The sequence below is a fragment of the Cyprinodon tularosa genome, unplaced genomic scaffold, assembly GCF_016077235.1.
Source record: "Cyprinodon tularosa strain WSP-4 unplaced genomic scaffold, ASM1607723v1 ctg19, whole genome shotgun sequence".
In the NCBI taxonomy this organism is placed as follows: Eukaryota; Metazoa; Chordata; class Actinopteri; order Cyprinodontiformes; family Cyprinodontidae; genus Cyprinodon; species Cyprinodon tularosa.
The window spans coordinates 295,966-311,856 of record NW_024038678.1 but is presented as its reverse complement, the minus strand read 5'-3'; the positions used below and the strand labels follow the sequence as shown (position 1 = coordinate 311,856).

At 36.4% G+C, this 15,891-nt stretch overlaps 1 protein-coding gene across 1 annotated transcript in view; it reads right to left on the bottom strand.

Annotated features, from left to right (window-relative positions):
• cntn3a.1 (contactin 3a, tandem duplicate 1) overlaps nucleotides 1-9,986 on the bottom strand; it is a 144,654-nt gene extending 134,668 nt beyond the window's left edge. The window contains exon 1 of the mRNA XM_038283120.1: nucleotides 9,455-9,986. The gene's annotated coding sequence lies outside the window, so the exon portion shown is untranslated. The remainder of the gene's footprint in view (nucleotides 1-9,454) is intronic.
• Nucleotides 9,987-15,891: the final 5,905 nt, after the last annotated feature.

The following is a 15,891-nucleotide window of genomic DNA, read 5'->3' as shown; positions in this document are numbered from 1 at the left end:
TTTCACATGCTTCTGTTGTTCCTCCAGATCTTGTGAAGTTTATGTGTACTATTCTAACAGAACATACATGGGGGCTTTAATTGTCCTTGAGTTTCAATCTCTGTACCTGTTTGTGTGTTATAAACACTAGATTTATATTTCTTTTACTTCATGTGATGAGAAGACTTAGCCTCTGATAAATGGAGCGCATGGAATAAGGTGATAGGATTACATGCGATCTCTGTTACAACAAAGACGACAAACTCTTGGAAAGTGGGAAATTCCTGATCATCTCATGGCTTGGGTGACTTGATGTTGTCCAATCACGTAGCTTCTGAGCAAGTTTCTGGTATTCTTCACAATCATTTAAAATATCAAGACCTTTAATATAAGGCATTGCTTCTAGACACAAGTGTGAAAACTCTGCAAATGTTCTGAGTCCTTCTGGATCTTTTGGATGGATCTTTGGTCAGTTTGTTAGTTTTTCCCTGAATGCCTTTTGTATAACAAATGGCTGATTGTACCTTCGACTGAGACGGTTCAATGCATCATTATAAACTTTATCATCATTTCTATAAAATATGTCATCAAGTGTTTTTCTAGCTGGACCTGTGACATATTTTTTCAAATAATGCAGTTTATCAGATGAAGCAATATTCTTTTTATCGATGAGAGATTTGAAGGAAGCCTTCCATTCAACAAACTGAGTAGGATCACCAGTAAATACAGACGGTTCTGGCATTTGAAGCCTGTTCAAAGCTATACTATCTTGGACAGCTTGAGCCAGATAACTTGTCCGTGCAGGTGACACTGTCTGTGTGACATTAGTAGGCCGCTGGATGAGAGCTGAGGACACAGGTTGTTCAGAATACACATGCTGTTGTTCTCTGGTTCTCCTCTGATCAGAAAAAATAATACTTGCTTCCTTCATAACTTGCTGATCATAGGTTGTGAAACTAGCTCTAATGTCTTTCTCTGCCTTTAATCTTTCCAGTTCTCAGTTTTGAGCTTCAAGTTCTTTCCTCTGTTGCTCCTCTAGGAGTTGAATCCTTTATTTTTGTTTCTTCTCCTCCAATAACACTTCATACTCCACTTTCTTACCTGCTAGTTCTGCTCTAGCATCTGCTCTTTTCAAAGCTATGACAGAATGGTAGCTGGAACCTTTACTTGAGTGACGATTTGAAGGTGGAGCCGTAGATGGAGTAAGCATTATCACTGTTAAGAAATTCATGTCGACGTTGCCTTACTGTTTCACTGTCATATCCTCCATCAATGCCTGATACCCTTTCAAGAGCAATTTTCATAATGTCTCACAAGCATCAATACCTTGTATCACTGGATGGAGTGAGGTGAGCTCTGATTTCCATATACCTGTTTATAACACTTCCTCCAGTGTGTCTATAAGAGCTGCAATGTCACTATCAGGCAGGTTTTCCTTTACATGCTTGGTTTTTCCATTGTTCATAAATGTGAGCTAACCTTTTTTCCTTTTTCTGAGCCTCCCCTTCCTAATATGCAAGGGAAGCTGCTCTTCTTCGTTTGCCTTATCAGTTGTCTGTTCAGAGTCTCTGTCTTCTGGATGTGCTTTGGCTGATGCTTCCATGTTGTGTAGGTATCGCACTCCTTGACCATCACATCAAGTCCCTCTGTAGCTTTCCTTGATCAACAATGTGAAGGGACTGGTAAGGTAAAGCTTTTACTGTAGCATCCCAACTTATTGATGGTCTGACTCTTCAACGGATGGTTCATATTCCTTTATTTTAGAACAGTCATTGAAGGCACAATATGAATTCACTGTAATAGCTAAAATAAAATAAAAGATACCATTACCTTTCCTTTTAGCCCAATGAACAACTTACAATTTTCACATGAAACTTAGAAACCTAGATGATAAATAAAGACACTAATAATTCTGATCAATTAATGAAACAAACAAGCGAGGTTAGCTACAAATAGACCAATACAATGCTAAAACTTGCTACTGCTAACACATGTTACATCCATGAAACAATCATCTAACTCAAACCGGACATAATATAGCATAAAAAGTAATTAGAACAAAGCTTGTGCCCTTTATAGCCAGGTGCTAGAACCTTTGATGAACTTCTGTATACTTTTACTGTGATTGACCGTCTGTTAGTAAGCTCCAACAAAAAATAAAAAATGGAAGTCTAAAGGTCTTGCCGAGAGCCTTTCAAACTAAATAATTACTAATTAACTCTCATTACATTACTTTTACTTATATATTTTTATATGAATATTTGAAGCAGCCAAGATAGCAAAAGTGCTTTACAGTAAAATGATAAACAACCCTCACAAAAGAGAAAAATATTAAGAATATACAGATAGATAATAGCAACAAGGCACATGCTTTCTTAACTTTTGAAGAAATACAGCCTCAGAGGAAGAGCTTCCGATTCATGGAGACAAAAAAAATCTTCAAAGCTTCCATGTTGTAGGAGTGATATCTTGCCCTCTATTCCTCTGACAGCACCAGCTGGATTCGATAAACCACAGACCGTAATTCAGTCAGACACAGAAGCTGACAGTGTTGTCAGCGGATTTGACCCTGATCTCTATGCCCCATCTTTCAGTTGCCATCCATTTTTCAGGACTCCAAAGTGTATTAACAGGACTGCTCCAGGTTCCATTTGCTTGAATAGTGCAGATGAAGATAAACTTCACACTGAGCACAAATGTATGAGCATCCCACTCACAATCACACCTACCGTGCCAGCTTTGAATCATGAATGAGGCTGGACTCCTACACTCTGCAAGAAACGAGACAAGAGATGAAAAAAATAGAACACAATGCTGCATCTTTAATCAGCTGTCCTGTAACTTCATTCGATTGCAAGCTAGACCGCGTTTTCCTACACATTTCTTTCTTCAGCGATGCTTAAAGCTCTGAGTACAAAATCTCCCTAATCCTCTAGATGTAATTGCAACTGTGGGAATCTTTAACACTTACATGCATACAAAGACAGTAACAGAGGCTATTATTCTTCAGATTATATGTGTCTGTTACGGCATTTTTTACAAATGCAATGTCGTCCAAATTCTGGCTCTAGCTCCAGTTCAATTGTAAGTTTTACAAGGTTTCATTCTTTTCAGACTTTATATATGCATTATACTGCAGTTCACTACATTCTTAAGCTCACAGTTTATTTTGTCACTATATCTATTTTCCTTTCGCACAAATGGAGCACTTGGGGATCCGAGGCAGTGCCAATATACTCCTGAGCCAAAAGTCTTGCTCAAGTAGTGGCACGAGACAAAGAGACTAATAGTGTTTTGATCTAAGCACACAAGCCGCAGGCATGACATAACATATGCCAACTTCTTCATTTCTCCATCCCACACCAGGGGCACGCCACCAAAGAGCTTATCTCAATCTCCCCTGTGACAAGAGCAACTGAATTATACCGAGCGGCTCTCCCAGCTCTCTTGGATGCTTAAAGAATATTTCAAAACTCATCCTAAAAGATTCAGACAAATTTCAGAAGCAGCAGACCCTAAGAAACACTCATTCTTAATATAGAGAAATACATCAGAACTTAACAGGTAAATGGTTGTCTTAAACATTGTAATCTCAGTATATTTTACCTAAACATGGACAGCAGAGTATCAAAATTACACCTATTAGAGAACCTACGTACAAAAAACGCTGTGCATGTTTTCTAAATCTGATCTTCCTGATCATTTCTAATTTAATAACCATATCCCATCAGTAACAGATGGATCTGATTGAATTGTCTCTGTAAAGTGACTTGAGATGACGTGTTGTGAATTGACGCTATATAAATAATTGAATTGAACTGAATTAAACCAAAGCACTAACAGTACATAGTAGACTTGCACCGGTCAATCAGCAGTGCACAGAAATCGTTGGAAAAATTGACCAGTCATTATAAAGACCACCAATTTTTAGCGCGGGTCACCGTGTTGTTGATAAGTTTATTGTGGGATGACACCGTAACGAAGCAGAGAGAGAGAGAACAATTGCTGGTCAGTGTCTACGCTGGAGATAGGATGATGAAAGGGTCCTTCTAGGGCTAAAGTAAGCAGCTTTGGAACCTACAATCCTCATAAGAGCATTCCCATGTCATCCTTTGTCAACATTATTTTCTTTATCTTCCATTTAGAATTAAAAAAAAGCTAATCTCCTCTGCCTCCTACATGAAAACAGTGGTTAATTCATGATATTTTCTCATCTCCTATGATTTTGATACTTAATAATACAATGTACATTAGACAGCAGTGGAGTAATTTATGGATACTGTGATTGGTGATGAGCAAAGGGCAGATACAGATCTTTGTTGATTGGTGATTGCAGCTTGGCTCCCAAAATCCTGACTGGTCCTTGTGTAGTACATACACACATAAAATAATACTCAAGAGCTAACAGCAAGTGAATTCAAAGTAAGCTTGTATGTATAAGCAAAATTATTTCTCTAAAGCATTCAAAGACTTTTGTAGACAGCAAACGATCGGATCTTATACACCATCAAAATCCTAGGTGATAACAAACGGATCAGAAATTTTATATTTTGGAACCTAAATCATGACAATATACATCCGCCAACTTGAGCCTGATCAGAGGTTGGTAGAAGAGGGGTGTTTATATATATATATACACATGTTTTATATATATATATATATATATATATATATATATATATATATATATATATATATATATATATGTAGATATATATATATATATATATATATATATATATATATATATATATATATATATATAAACACCCCTCTTCTACCAACCTCTGATCAGCCTCAAATTGGTGGATGTATATTGTCATGATTTAGGTTCCAGAATATAAAATTTCTGATCCGTTTGTTATCACGACGGTTTTAACAGAGCAGGGTCCATGTTTTCACAGTGATCGCCTTATGTGTGTAAGTAAGAAAGTAAACGTGTTTAAATACACGTTTCTGTGGCTCTTATGCTCCTTAAAAGTCAGTGTATTGGCATAATTCCATCGTAATTCCAAAATGTTCAGCATGACCAGCGTTTGGTGTGAGATTTACTGGGGAGGATGACCACATGTCAGTCAAAGGTCCTTTTTTGCTATAAAAAAATTGGCATTACAGTGACTTTGAGCATAAAGGCCCACTCTGCTGAAATGCGCTAGGAAGAAATTTGAAGTTACTGTTTTTTTTTATATATTTTATGGCTTATGCATATATTGTAAAGGCCATAGTTGTGGCTGATTTAGGCATAAGACAGTCTTCTTTTAGTCTTCCAAATAAATGTAACATTAACCAACTGGAGAGGTTTAGCTAAATTCTTGATCTAAATTTAATGATTTTAAGACAGCTTCAACATCAAAAGGTTTGAGCTCACCAACGATAATGGTCAAAATATTAGTTCAAATATGCTGAAATTTGTTCAGCAATACTAAAAAGTGTTTAAAGCCTATATCATCCATAAAGATTATTGCTTTGTAGCTTAGCCAGTAGCCATGTCTAGGAGAAAGACAACATTAATCACTGAAAGACAGGGAGCCAAAAGTGTCATCTATGGAAGGAGAACATGAAGTTGTTGGCAGCAGTAACGGAGCCCATCCCTCCACCAGGACAGTGTCACAACTAGATAGAATGCCAGATCAGATACAGCTACTATGAGAAGAAAAAACTGTAAGAAAATTTTTAAAAGATAAAATGAAGCTAAATAAAGCAAAACTGGAGAGTAGTAGGTTATTAAAGGATGATGGAAAGTGTTCATTATACAGCCACAGTACAGCAGCCTAAACCTAAAGCAGCATAACTATAGATACAGCTCAGCGTAAGCACAGCAACTCTTAACTTTAAATTGTATGAAGAAGTAAAGTTTAAAGCCTGGCCTTAAAATTAGAAAGGATGAGTGTCACACTTTCTAAAGCTGGGAGCTCGTTTGACAGGAGAGGTGCTTGAAAACCATTACTATTAAAAGAGATCTGCCCTCCATTCTATCACACGGGGAATGATACTTTCTGGACATTTTTCCAGTCCATTGCGGGTATTTTTGATTATAAATTGTGATACAATTAAGAAATATGTGCTTGTGCTTTTTTTCTAACAATTTAACTTCACAACAGTTCTTTTGTATTTAACTTTTAAAGCTGATTTCAACATCTGCAGTAGGGTAACTTACTAACTTCCAAAATTTTTAATGAGTTAATGTTTTTCTTAATTTACTACTTCAGTTAAAATCAAAGGAAAGTACTTTGCTCACAAGAAATAATGTTTTTTTCTGCTGTATACACTTTAGTATATATTCTGTTATATTTTGGGACCATGTGAAACAGTAATTTGTTTTCACTTTATTGTTATCATTCAATCTTATACTGGCCCTCTGCAAAGCAGAGAAATGTCATTTAAAGATTAATAATATCAGTTATTTTTAAATATTGTTCTTTTATTCAAAGGGATTTTCCCCCCACTATATTTCTGCCAGCATATCTCTTTACCTTTCTCTTCTGTTATTTCCCTGAAGACTACCAAATGGTGCCCATCCCTTCCACAACACAACGTTGATTTTCGTTTTGTGGTGGCATTTTTCCCCAAGGTGTGTTTTTACTGCCATTTATCTGTTTGTTTATCTGCCAACAGGATCACACAAGAGAGTTACCCAACCGAAAGTCATGAAACTCAGCTGAGAGATAATCATAAACTCTCATTCAGCTAGCGCTCTAATTGTTTTCAAATGGTATTGCTTTTCTTATTGACCCAGTGCTCACAAACTAATGAGTTTACAATATGCAATTTAAATACAAGTGCAAATGGAGGCATAAGTTAGCATTACTTTATTTCAAAAGGATGCACACCAGGATTAAAACTCTTAAACAAGTGGATCAGAATCTGCCAAAGCTTTCTGTTTAATAAATGGTATAAAAAGATAAAATGTTTTTTTGGGGGGGGGGGTTAATCTGAAATTAAATGAAACTAAACCTTTTCTGTAGTGTTTCAAATGAGATAGAGGAAAAGCAGCCATATGATACACATAGGCTATAATCCTCGCAGCAGCTGTCTAGGGTTCCATTCCTGACTCAGGCCATTTACTTTAGTTCTTTTCATCCCTCTACATTTTCTCTGTCCTACTTCCTGTTAAGCTGTTAATGAATAGTCCACTAATGCCACAAAGTCTTGAGAGAATAGGAAAGAAAATCTATTTAAAGGTTAGAAACATCACATAAGACAGGATTTTTAACAGTATGTTTAATATTCTATTTTCTTCAAATATGAATTAAAATGTATTTCCTTATATTATTAGAATAGTCCTTTTAATTATATTCTTTGTAAGTTTCTAAAAGCTTCTCACAATAGAGAATTTGGCTTATTCCTTCTGTAAGAACTAGTATTTAAGTCTGGTTTATGGGTTGACTTGCTTTTAGCTTTCCCCTTAAAATGATCTAATTTCTTAGGGATTTTTCTTTATCATGGATTACAGGGAAGTAATGTGTTTAAATGGTTTCCTTAAAAACCAAAATTTTACAAAGCCATTAAAAAAATCATCTCTCATGTTGTTAAATGCATACCAATATTATTCTATGTAAACTTTTTAATTTCAGAGAGTGTGAAAAAATATTTAAAAAAGAATAATACTCTTATTATTGTGGAATGTAGATGATTGAAATGTGAATGAGTAAGTCCTTTTAGCTGCTCCCAAATTCAGTGGCGGTTCTACACCATATTTACAAGGTGGGCCAGGGTGGGTCCAGCAAGGTTTACCGGGGGCACAAAAAACCCCATAAAACAAAAAACAGGGCAATAAGTTATGATTTCAAATATATTAAGAGAGCTGCAGAACCCAAAAGCTACTAGTGGCTCTTCACTGAATGAAGCAAAATTTCAATGTTAACCACTGTAATTAAAATTTTATTTTGTTCCAGTAGAAAATGATGTCAGTTTTACTTAGAAATAATTGCTAAATAAATATGTACCAGAAGATAAAGTGACTCTTTGAAATATTAAAGCCAAAAAATTAAGGATTCTTTTTTTTTTTTTTTTACTAAAACTGGTTTTACTTTAGTTAAACACTTGTGATTTTATCTTAATACCAGTGAAGCTACCAGTTGAAATCATAACTCAAAACAGAATTTTATAGGAAATACAACGAAAAGGGTCCAAGGGACCTATCAATCACTTTGTCTGTCCATATCATTGCTAGTATTTCTTGTTTTGTTTTTTTGTATTATTAGTAGTGGGGGCGTAGGTACCAGGACCAGTTCTATAGGGGCCCTGGCCCCTGTTAGACCCTGTCTTGAACCACTCATGCCCAAATTCCAAGGTCAGTACAGCCAGTCAATACAACTTAGATTTAAGTTTTTACACATAATAGCTTTGGGGGGAACCGAACCTAGGTTCCTAGATGCACACTTACCCTGTTGCACCACAAAGGGACTAATTTCAAATGACCTAAAAAATAGGTCTTATTTTATATGATAGTGGAATAAAAAAACATGTTTTTCTTTTTTATATTTGAAATGCAAATCTTTGGTCTCATGTATTTATCAGAATGCATTTCAATTATTCCGCATCAACCACTCATTAAATGCACAGATTTTCTATCAGGCTGCTCTCAGCGGGGTACTATGAACTCTAAGTTCATCCTCTGCCTGTCTATGAGTGAATGACATAATCGGAAACGTGTCCATCCATAATGAGACTTCCCCAAAGAGATGTGTTGTAGCTCTACTATTCCAACCACTTTATGAAAAAGGAAACTGCACTGCAGTTGAGCTTGGGCAATTTGACAACAGCTTGTACCAGGAGCATGCAGATGTCTCTGTTAAATGAAAGCTGTGTTTACAGACTCCTCTAAGGACAGATATATCTGATAGAAATCCACAGATTCACTTTACTCTCATTTTAATTAATTGTGGATTTTAAGCTCCCTGTCAGACTCCCATCTTCGACATATGGACATTTGGTTTTCAGGAGCAAACTTCTTCAAGGAGAGTCAAAAGTATTTTGGACAACCTGAAGCTATCAAGCTGGCTGCAATAAAAGAAAAGGAAGAGATGATGAGAATGGAATGAATCCAATTCCCAGTGGATTACAGGCGACAATGAGCTTTGCCATGAGGGTTTTAAATGGGAAATACTAGTTGAATGTTGGTCCTATTACAGAGGAAGAAAAAAGTCCCATCCTCTGAAAGAGGGGAGCAACAATTAGAGGAAGCGATTGTTGTTATTCTAATCATTAATTAAACACTGAGACAAAACTCATCTGGGATGTGAAAATTGAGGCGTTTGTAACATATAGGAATAACCATAAGGGCACAGTTGTCTGACATGTTTAATTAATAATTTGACATTAATTTGACAAAACATGATTATAAAATAAAAACTTTTATTCTTCAGAGGATCAATATCATTTTCATCAGTAGCGGAAGTTTTAGTATAAATAAACACACATATGATAAAACTAGTAACATTTTAGAAGTAGGATTGAAAAATAAAAAGAATACCTGAATAAATCTCCAGTGTTGCTTGCTGCTGGTTTGCCCCCTCAGTAAATCCATGATATGGAGAGTCTTTCATCCCCTGACAGCCGCAGCAATCTGAGTCCAAAGCGATAGTTTGGACTTCTTGTCTCCCCAAAGCAGTCCTCTCTACTCGTCTCTCGCTTCAAGCAGAAATATTGGCGTGCATTATTTCCATCTTCAACAGAATGTGCCTTTAGAGTTGAGACACTCGCTGTTACAATGCGCTCTTCATGTCTGTTGCTCCATGTTCTCCTTTACGCAGACAGTCCAGCTCGCATCGCCCGGAGGAAGGCGGGGACCCAAAAAATAACAACAAATCCGCTGTTACACCTGCGGTGGCTTTAGAAAAAGTCCTCTCGGTTTGATTTTCTTCTTTTTCACATTTTAATGTAAGAGGATTTTTATTGCAATTTAGAAGAAAGCTTCGCAGTGTGACTTGCATCGGTTTCCGATCCGAGAGTGCCGCTCTGGCAGCAGGACGCAGCGGATCTGCGCGCGCGTGCGGCAGCAGGCGGCACAGCAGCACGCGGGACAACAGAGGATCCACACCAGGGATCATACCACTTTTATAAGGGGCCACACCCAGAAACACCAGATAAGTGCTTTCTTAATTAGAATACCCCATTAAAAAGTAATGGAACATATTTTGTATAAGTTGAGCTTTTTTTTTTAGTTGTTGCTGCTGTTTTTGTTTTTTCTTGAACCCAAAAGAGACACTGACAAAAATGTTAGATTAAAAATAAGGAGTGTAACCTCATAAGTTATTTAATTTAAGTGAAATAAATTGTATAGAATTATTTAATTCATTTTAACTCTTAAAACATGGTGGCAGTAGTATCATCCATTATCAGAGCTAATGAAGCTCCATGTTGAAAAGCAAATTTGGCAAACAGGTTATTTATAATTTCTACTTTAGTAATAAGTTACTTGCCACTGAATTACATAAAGTACATAAAGTAAAACTTAGGATTGCAAACTATAAGTTATTCAATCTATTTAAGTTAAATAAATTGTACAGGATTAGTTAAGTCATTTTAACTCTTTAAACATGGCGGTGGTAGTATCATCCATTATCAGAGCTAAAGCAGAGTAGTGTTGAAAGGCAAATTTGGCAAACAGGTTAATAATAAATTTTACTTTAGTAATAAGTTAGTTGCAAATGAATTGCTTAAAGTAATTTGCACTGCTCAGTGCTACTTGGTTGCTCTCACGTATTACTTCAGTTTTACTTAAAATTATATAGCATTGCAGCATACTTCTAAAACCCCCAAATTCCATCTTTATCTCTAGAGATATTTATTAAGAGCCAGATAACCCTCTCATATTTAGCAACATTTAGGGAGGGATTTTTTCCTGACAGGAATCATCTTTAATAAAGCTAGTTGATCTTAAAGACCAAACACTTTAACAACTACTGTCTGAAGCTAAACTAACAAAAATTTAACTTAAAGGTATTGTGGAGGATTTTTTTTAACGGATTTTTGGAGGATTTAAAAAAAAAAAGTGCAAGAACATGCATGAACCCATTTCTCCTCGTGCACGCTCTGTTTAAAATGTGCTGTTCTCATTGCTCATACAAGCTTAGTGTGTCCACATACAGTGGGGACTATATAGTGGACTTCATAGAAAACTCAGTTAACTGACCATTCGGACAGATGATCACTGCTTTTTGCTTCCTGTTGGTAACGTAACTCCTCCTCCACCACGCAGTGCCTGCGCCATCTTTGTTATTAGTCGCCGCTGTCGGGTAGCAACAGCCTATGTGAGACAGTGGGCCGCTGTGACAGCAAATCCCATAATGCTTTTCTAGGAGAGCTTTCCACACAAAGCATTCTGGAATTTATATCTGCCTCTTCTGAAGCCTTTCTTTTCTTCTCATACACTTCGTAAACACTTTTTCTCTTACGACCCTAGGGCATTTTCAAAGAACCCCGGTCAGAAAGGTGAGCTTCAATGACTGTCTGAAACCGTAGCTCACCACACATGTGCCCCTGAAAGTGCGCAGAAAAAGATAGCCAGCAGAGCTAGCAAGTAGGGCGGCCTTACATAAACATATCACCAGAATAATTGACATTTAGGAGGACTACTTATTTAGATGATCTACCCGGAAATTGAAGATTGTCTTCTATACCTTTAAAGGGAATTAACCTTTGAACTGTATAAACGAACAAACTTTTATCCGGTGTTGTAATATGTCAAACCAAACTTTAAATCTAATTATAACAACCTGAAAAAGTCAAATTTATTTATAATAAAAGAATCATGACCAGCAGTAAGCATGATGGGAGATTGGATACTTTAAGCCCACTCCCTGGCCCAGGAATATATATTATAGATTGAAGATATATAAAAATACATGTTTAGAATAAACATATGTTTTCATTTTGCTAGTGTTCAGGACTAAACATTTGAATAAACTCAGAACTTAAGCATAGTCTCAATAGATTTTAAACTTGCTCCAAATATACCCATAAATGTTTCAATGCAGATGGGAAAATGTGGCAAATTAAATCCTGTAAAATTTAATAGGACGATTTTGGTGCTGTTTTGTTAACAGGTGAATGAGAAAAGATTTAGTACATTCATAATTAAGATGCTTTTTTAACACTGTCATTCTGGGCCACAAGTGTTAGTGTTATACATGAGATATTAAATCATTAAATGTGTGCCTTGGGAAGTTGGTTATTTCTTTGTGTTGTTAGAAATAGCATTAATAGCTTTGTCAGCACTTTGCACTGAATGCATACTAAAGATTCATTACAGAAAACCAAGCTTTCTTGGATAACGTCTTTGTCAGTTGATCATGCAAATGTTTCTCATCATCACTAGCTGTAAAACAACCCCAGACAGACTGCAAGCTCATTAAATTTAAACAGTCAGAACTTTTTATATGCCTCCGGCTCATAATCCACTCATAATGTGAAGTAGGATTCAAGGGAATCTGTTTGTGTTTGAGCCAGTGGTAGAGGGATAATTACAGAAGGAATTAATGAATGCCCTGCTAAGCTTTAGAAATTTGAAAAGGAAAAAGTAATATTTGGATTAGCTCACTGAATGAACATTTAGTACTTCTAAATCTTCTCACGCAGACCCAGCTAATAATGGCACATCAAAGATCTGCAGAACATTTAGAAGTGTGTAGTCACCTTAATCATTAATATCTCGCCTACATATTTAATTAATTTATGTTTGAGTTAGCTTGGGAGTTCTTTACAAGGTTTTTTTGTAAATATTATTTTGAAAAGAAAATTTTACTAAATGCTACACCCTGATCTTGATTATTTTTTCTGCCTTCCACAGGGAGATAGAGTCTTACCAGGCAAGCTCTATGTTATCTGATATAATTTGGAGTGTTTTATGCGAAAAAACTAATTATAATGTTTTATTGACGTTATTTTAGATGCAATGCTGTTCACTATAAGATACAAAAAAAGGAATGGTGAGTGCAGATTGCCATTTTATGACTTTTTTTAATCGTTCTGCATTTCTTCGAATGTAGTTATGCAGTTTGGTGTACAAAACCAACACTGCACCAATCAACAACTACAGACAAGTGTGATTTGATTTTAACAATCCAAAAGCATTGAAAGTCTTCCTTTATTATAAGTCAAGTTTTAAGTCTCTAATGATTTTATAATTAAATACTTTCAACCAGGCCTTCTATACTATCGCACTGCATTGCTGTAGATAGGGCCATCAAATCTGGTATGTACTGTGCTTAGGCCTAATAAAAGAAAGGTACATTTAACAATTATCTTAAAATCTCTTAACATCTATCAACAATTAAAAAGAAACAGTTATGAATGGCTTTATCTTATCAATTACTTTAAAAAATGATCAAGCTTAATTTTTATCTTATGAGTGGTCATTCAAAACGGTCAAATAAATACCCTGTGCAGTAACCGTGTATAATAATCCTGCTTTAAAAAAAAAAAATAAATACTTCAGCTGTCATATATTTATTTGGACACACGATATATGTACTGTATATACTCCCATGCATCTTTTCTTCCTTTAGCACCTTCTGTAATGAACTCAGAATGTTAGACCCAGCAGTCAAGGCGAGACAGGCAGTGGGAAAGTTCAAAGCATTTATTTAAACAAACAGGAATGCAGAGCTGCTCATCAGCTGTGGCCAAATCTCTGCACGGATAGGAAAAACAGGTCGGTGACTGGATTGTCGGGCTGATCACGACGAGGAGCAAAGTCACTGACCTGATTCAAAGTTTAGTCTGATCCCGGAGGAAAGAGTACAATCCAAACGGGAGGTTAACCCCCAACTTGCGGCGGGCACTGCCCCCAGAGTTCCTAGAGAGAGAAGGCAGAGCAGGTGCCAGCCGACGCCAAGCAGACCTGCAGAGGATAGGTCCAAGTTCAGAAGCTAGTAGAATCCAGGAATCAGTCAAAAACAGATCAGACTAACAGAGCAGACAGGGGCAAAGCAAAACTCGGGATCCACAGGGCAGAAACTGGTCACAATCAGGAAAACTGAACAACATTCAGAACTCTAGAGTTAATCTCACCAAACTGCTCGAATAACCCGGCACTGATGGAAGGCAAGCAAACAACATAAATAGCAGAGGAACCAGGTGGAAATGATTGGTGCTAATCAGCTGCTGGACTAATTAGACAGGTGAGCAGGAGCAAAGGAAAAGACCGAACCATCAGCGCCAGGAACATGACACCTTCTTCTTCTTTTTTACTATTTGAGCTGATGTAACGATTTCTCCATTGTGAAATCAATAAAGTCAATCAATCAATCAAAGAAAATTATAGCTAACATCAACACATTGTTATAAATCATCTCTGGGTAATAATCAAATGCATATTTTTAGAGGAAATTATATGAAAATCACTTGTTACATCTGTTTTATTTCCATAATAGGTTCCTTTCACTCTTCCTAATATTTGAAAAGTAATTATTACTTAAAATTAAATCCAGGAATGGGATTCTGAGTGAAGTCTGATGTTTTTGTTTTAGGTTCAGAACAGTGAATTAAGTCAAAAAAAAAACAGTTTTTCTAGTCATGCTATTTATAACGCAACAGTCTGACACCTTAGAAATTAGAAATGAAGCAGAAATATGATGATATTAAGCTGTTTGCTTTATTGAACAAACATTTTTTGCACATTGTTTAATTTGTGCTTTAGAATGAGGGAAAAGCAGATTTTGCGAGCAACGTATCTGCGTCTTATGACATTATTTCTGGAAAGACAAGAGCCTCAATGTGAACTGACAGACTGAGGTCAGCACCGGTTGCCCTTATTCGCTCTGTAATGTCAATCAGACTATCCCCCAGCAGTCACTATTTCTGAGCAATGAACAGAATAATATGATAAATCTGTTGTCACTACTCTTGAAACTGCTTTGTTTGTCTTAAAATGGATTTTTCTTCACCTGCTGTCAGGGAAATCACTCTACTTTATCAGCGCATGTTTTGATGGTGCAGAATAGCCCAGCCTTTCATATATTTGTTCCAGATATAATGATTTAGCCTTTACTTGATTTATGTTGTTTCATAACCTGTGACAGAGGTTCTCTGGTATCAACAGGGAAACGGAGCCACAACAGACGCTGTCCATTTGAGAGAAGAATAAAGAAAAGCAGAAAATATAGATTCTCAAAGCATTTTCCACTTTATGGTTGGCACAGATAATGTCCAGGTGTAAAGTATTATGTTCACATCAGGTGAACTGTTCACAGTTGCATAATGATTTGGAAGGTTATGATACATACATAAGAACTTGATTGGGAAGGGTAAAATAACACCTTTAGAGTTCCAACAATTGTTTATTTTTGCCAATATCATTTTTATGTATGATTGTTGTTGATAAGGGATTTTAAAAACCAGTATTTTTTTTATGAAACTTTGAAGGAGCATTTTTCGAATTTTGGTTTAAAAACACAACAGTTGCCTTTTTTATTCATTGAAAACTAAATAATTTACTAGTAGAAATAATTAGGCACAGAAATAGACTTTGGTCGTGTTCTGCAATAATTAAAGGAATAGTACACCCAAAACATGATTAGCCTTCATTTTCTACTCACCCCCATGCTGAACAACACTCTGGAGTACGTTTTTGATATCTCAAATGCATCTGGAGATCTGGGGGGCTTCTTGCTGTCTGCTGACATTCAAATAATGGAGGTCTATGGTGACCGAGACAGAAAGGTCCATAAAAGTCCACAAAAAACATGTCAATATTCCTCCATACTGCTCGCCCAATGTATTCCAAGTGTCCTGAGTGGGTAGCATCCAGAATTTACTCGAAACGAAGTCATTTAGAATGTTTTTAGAGCATAAACAGTAGTGTATAGGATTTCCTGAAAGCGCGCACATGCGCGCTCACGACGCTACGGAAGCCGGCAGACCAAGCCAGATGAAAGTGCGCATTCAGCGTCTGCTCTGCCAATAATG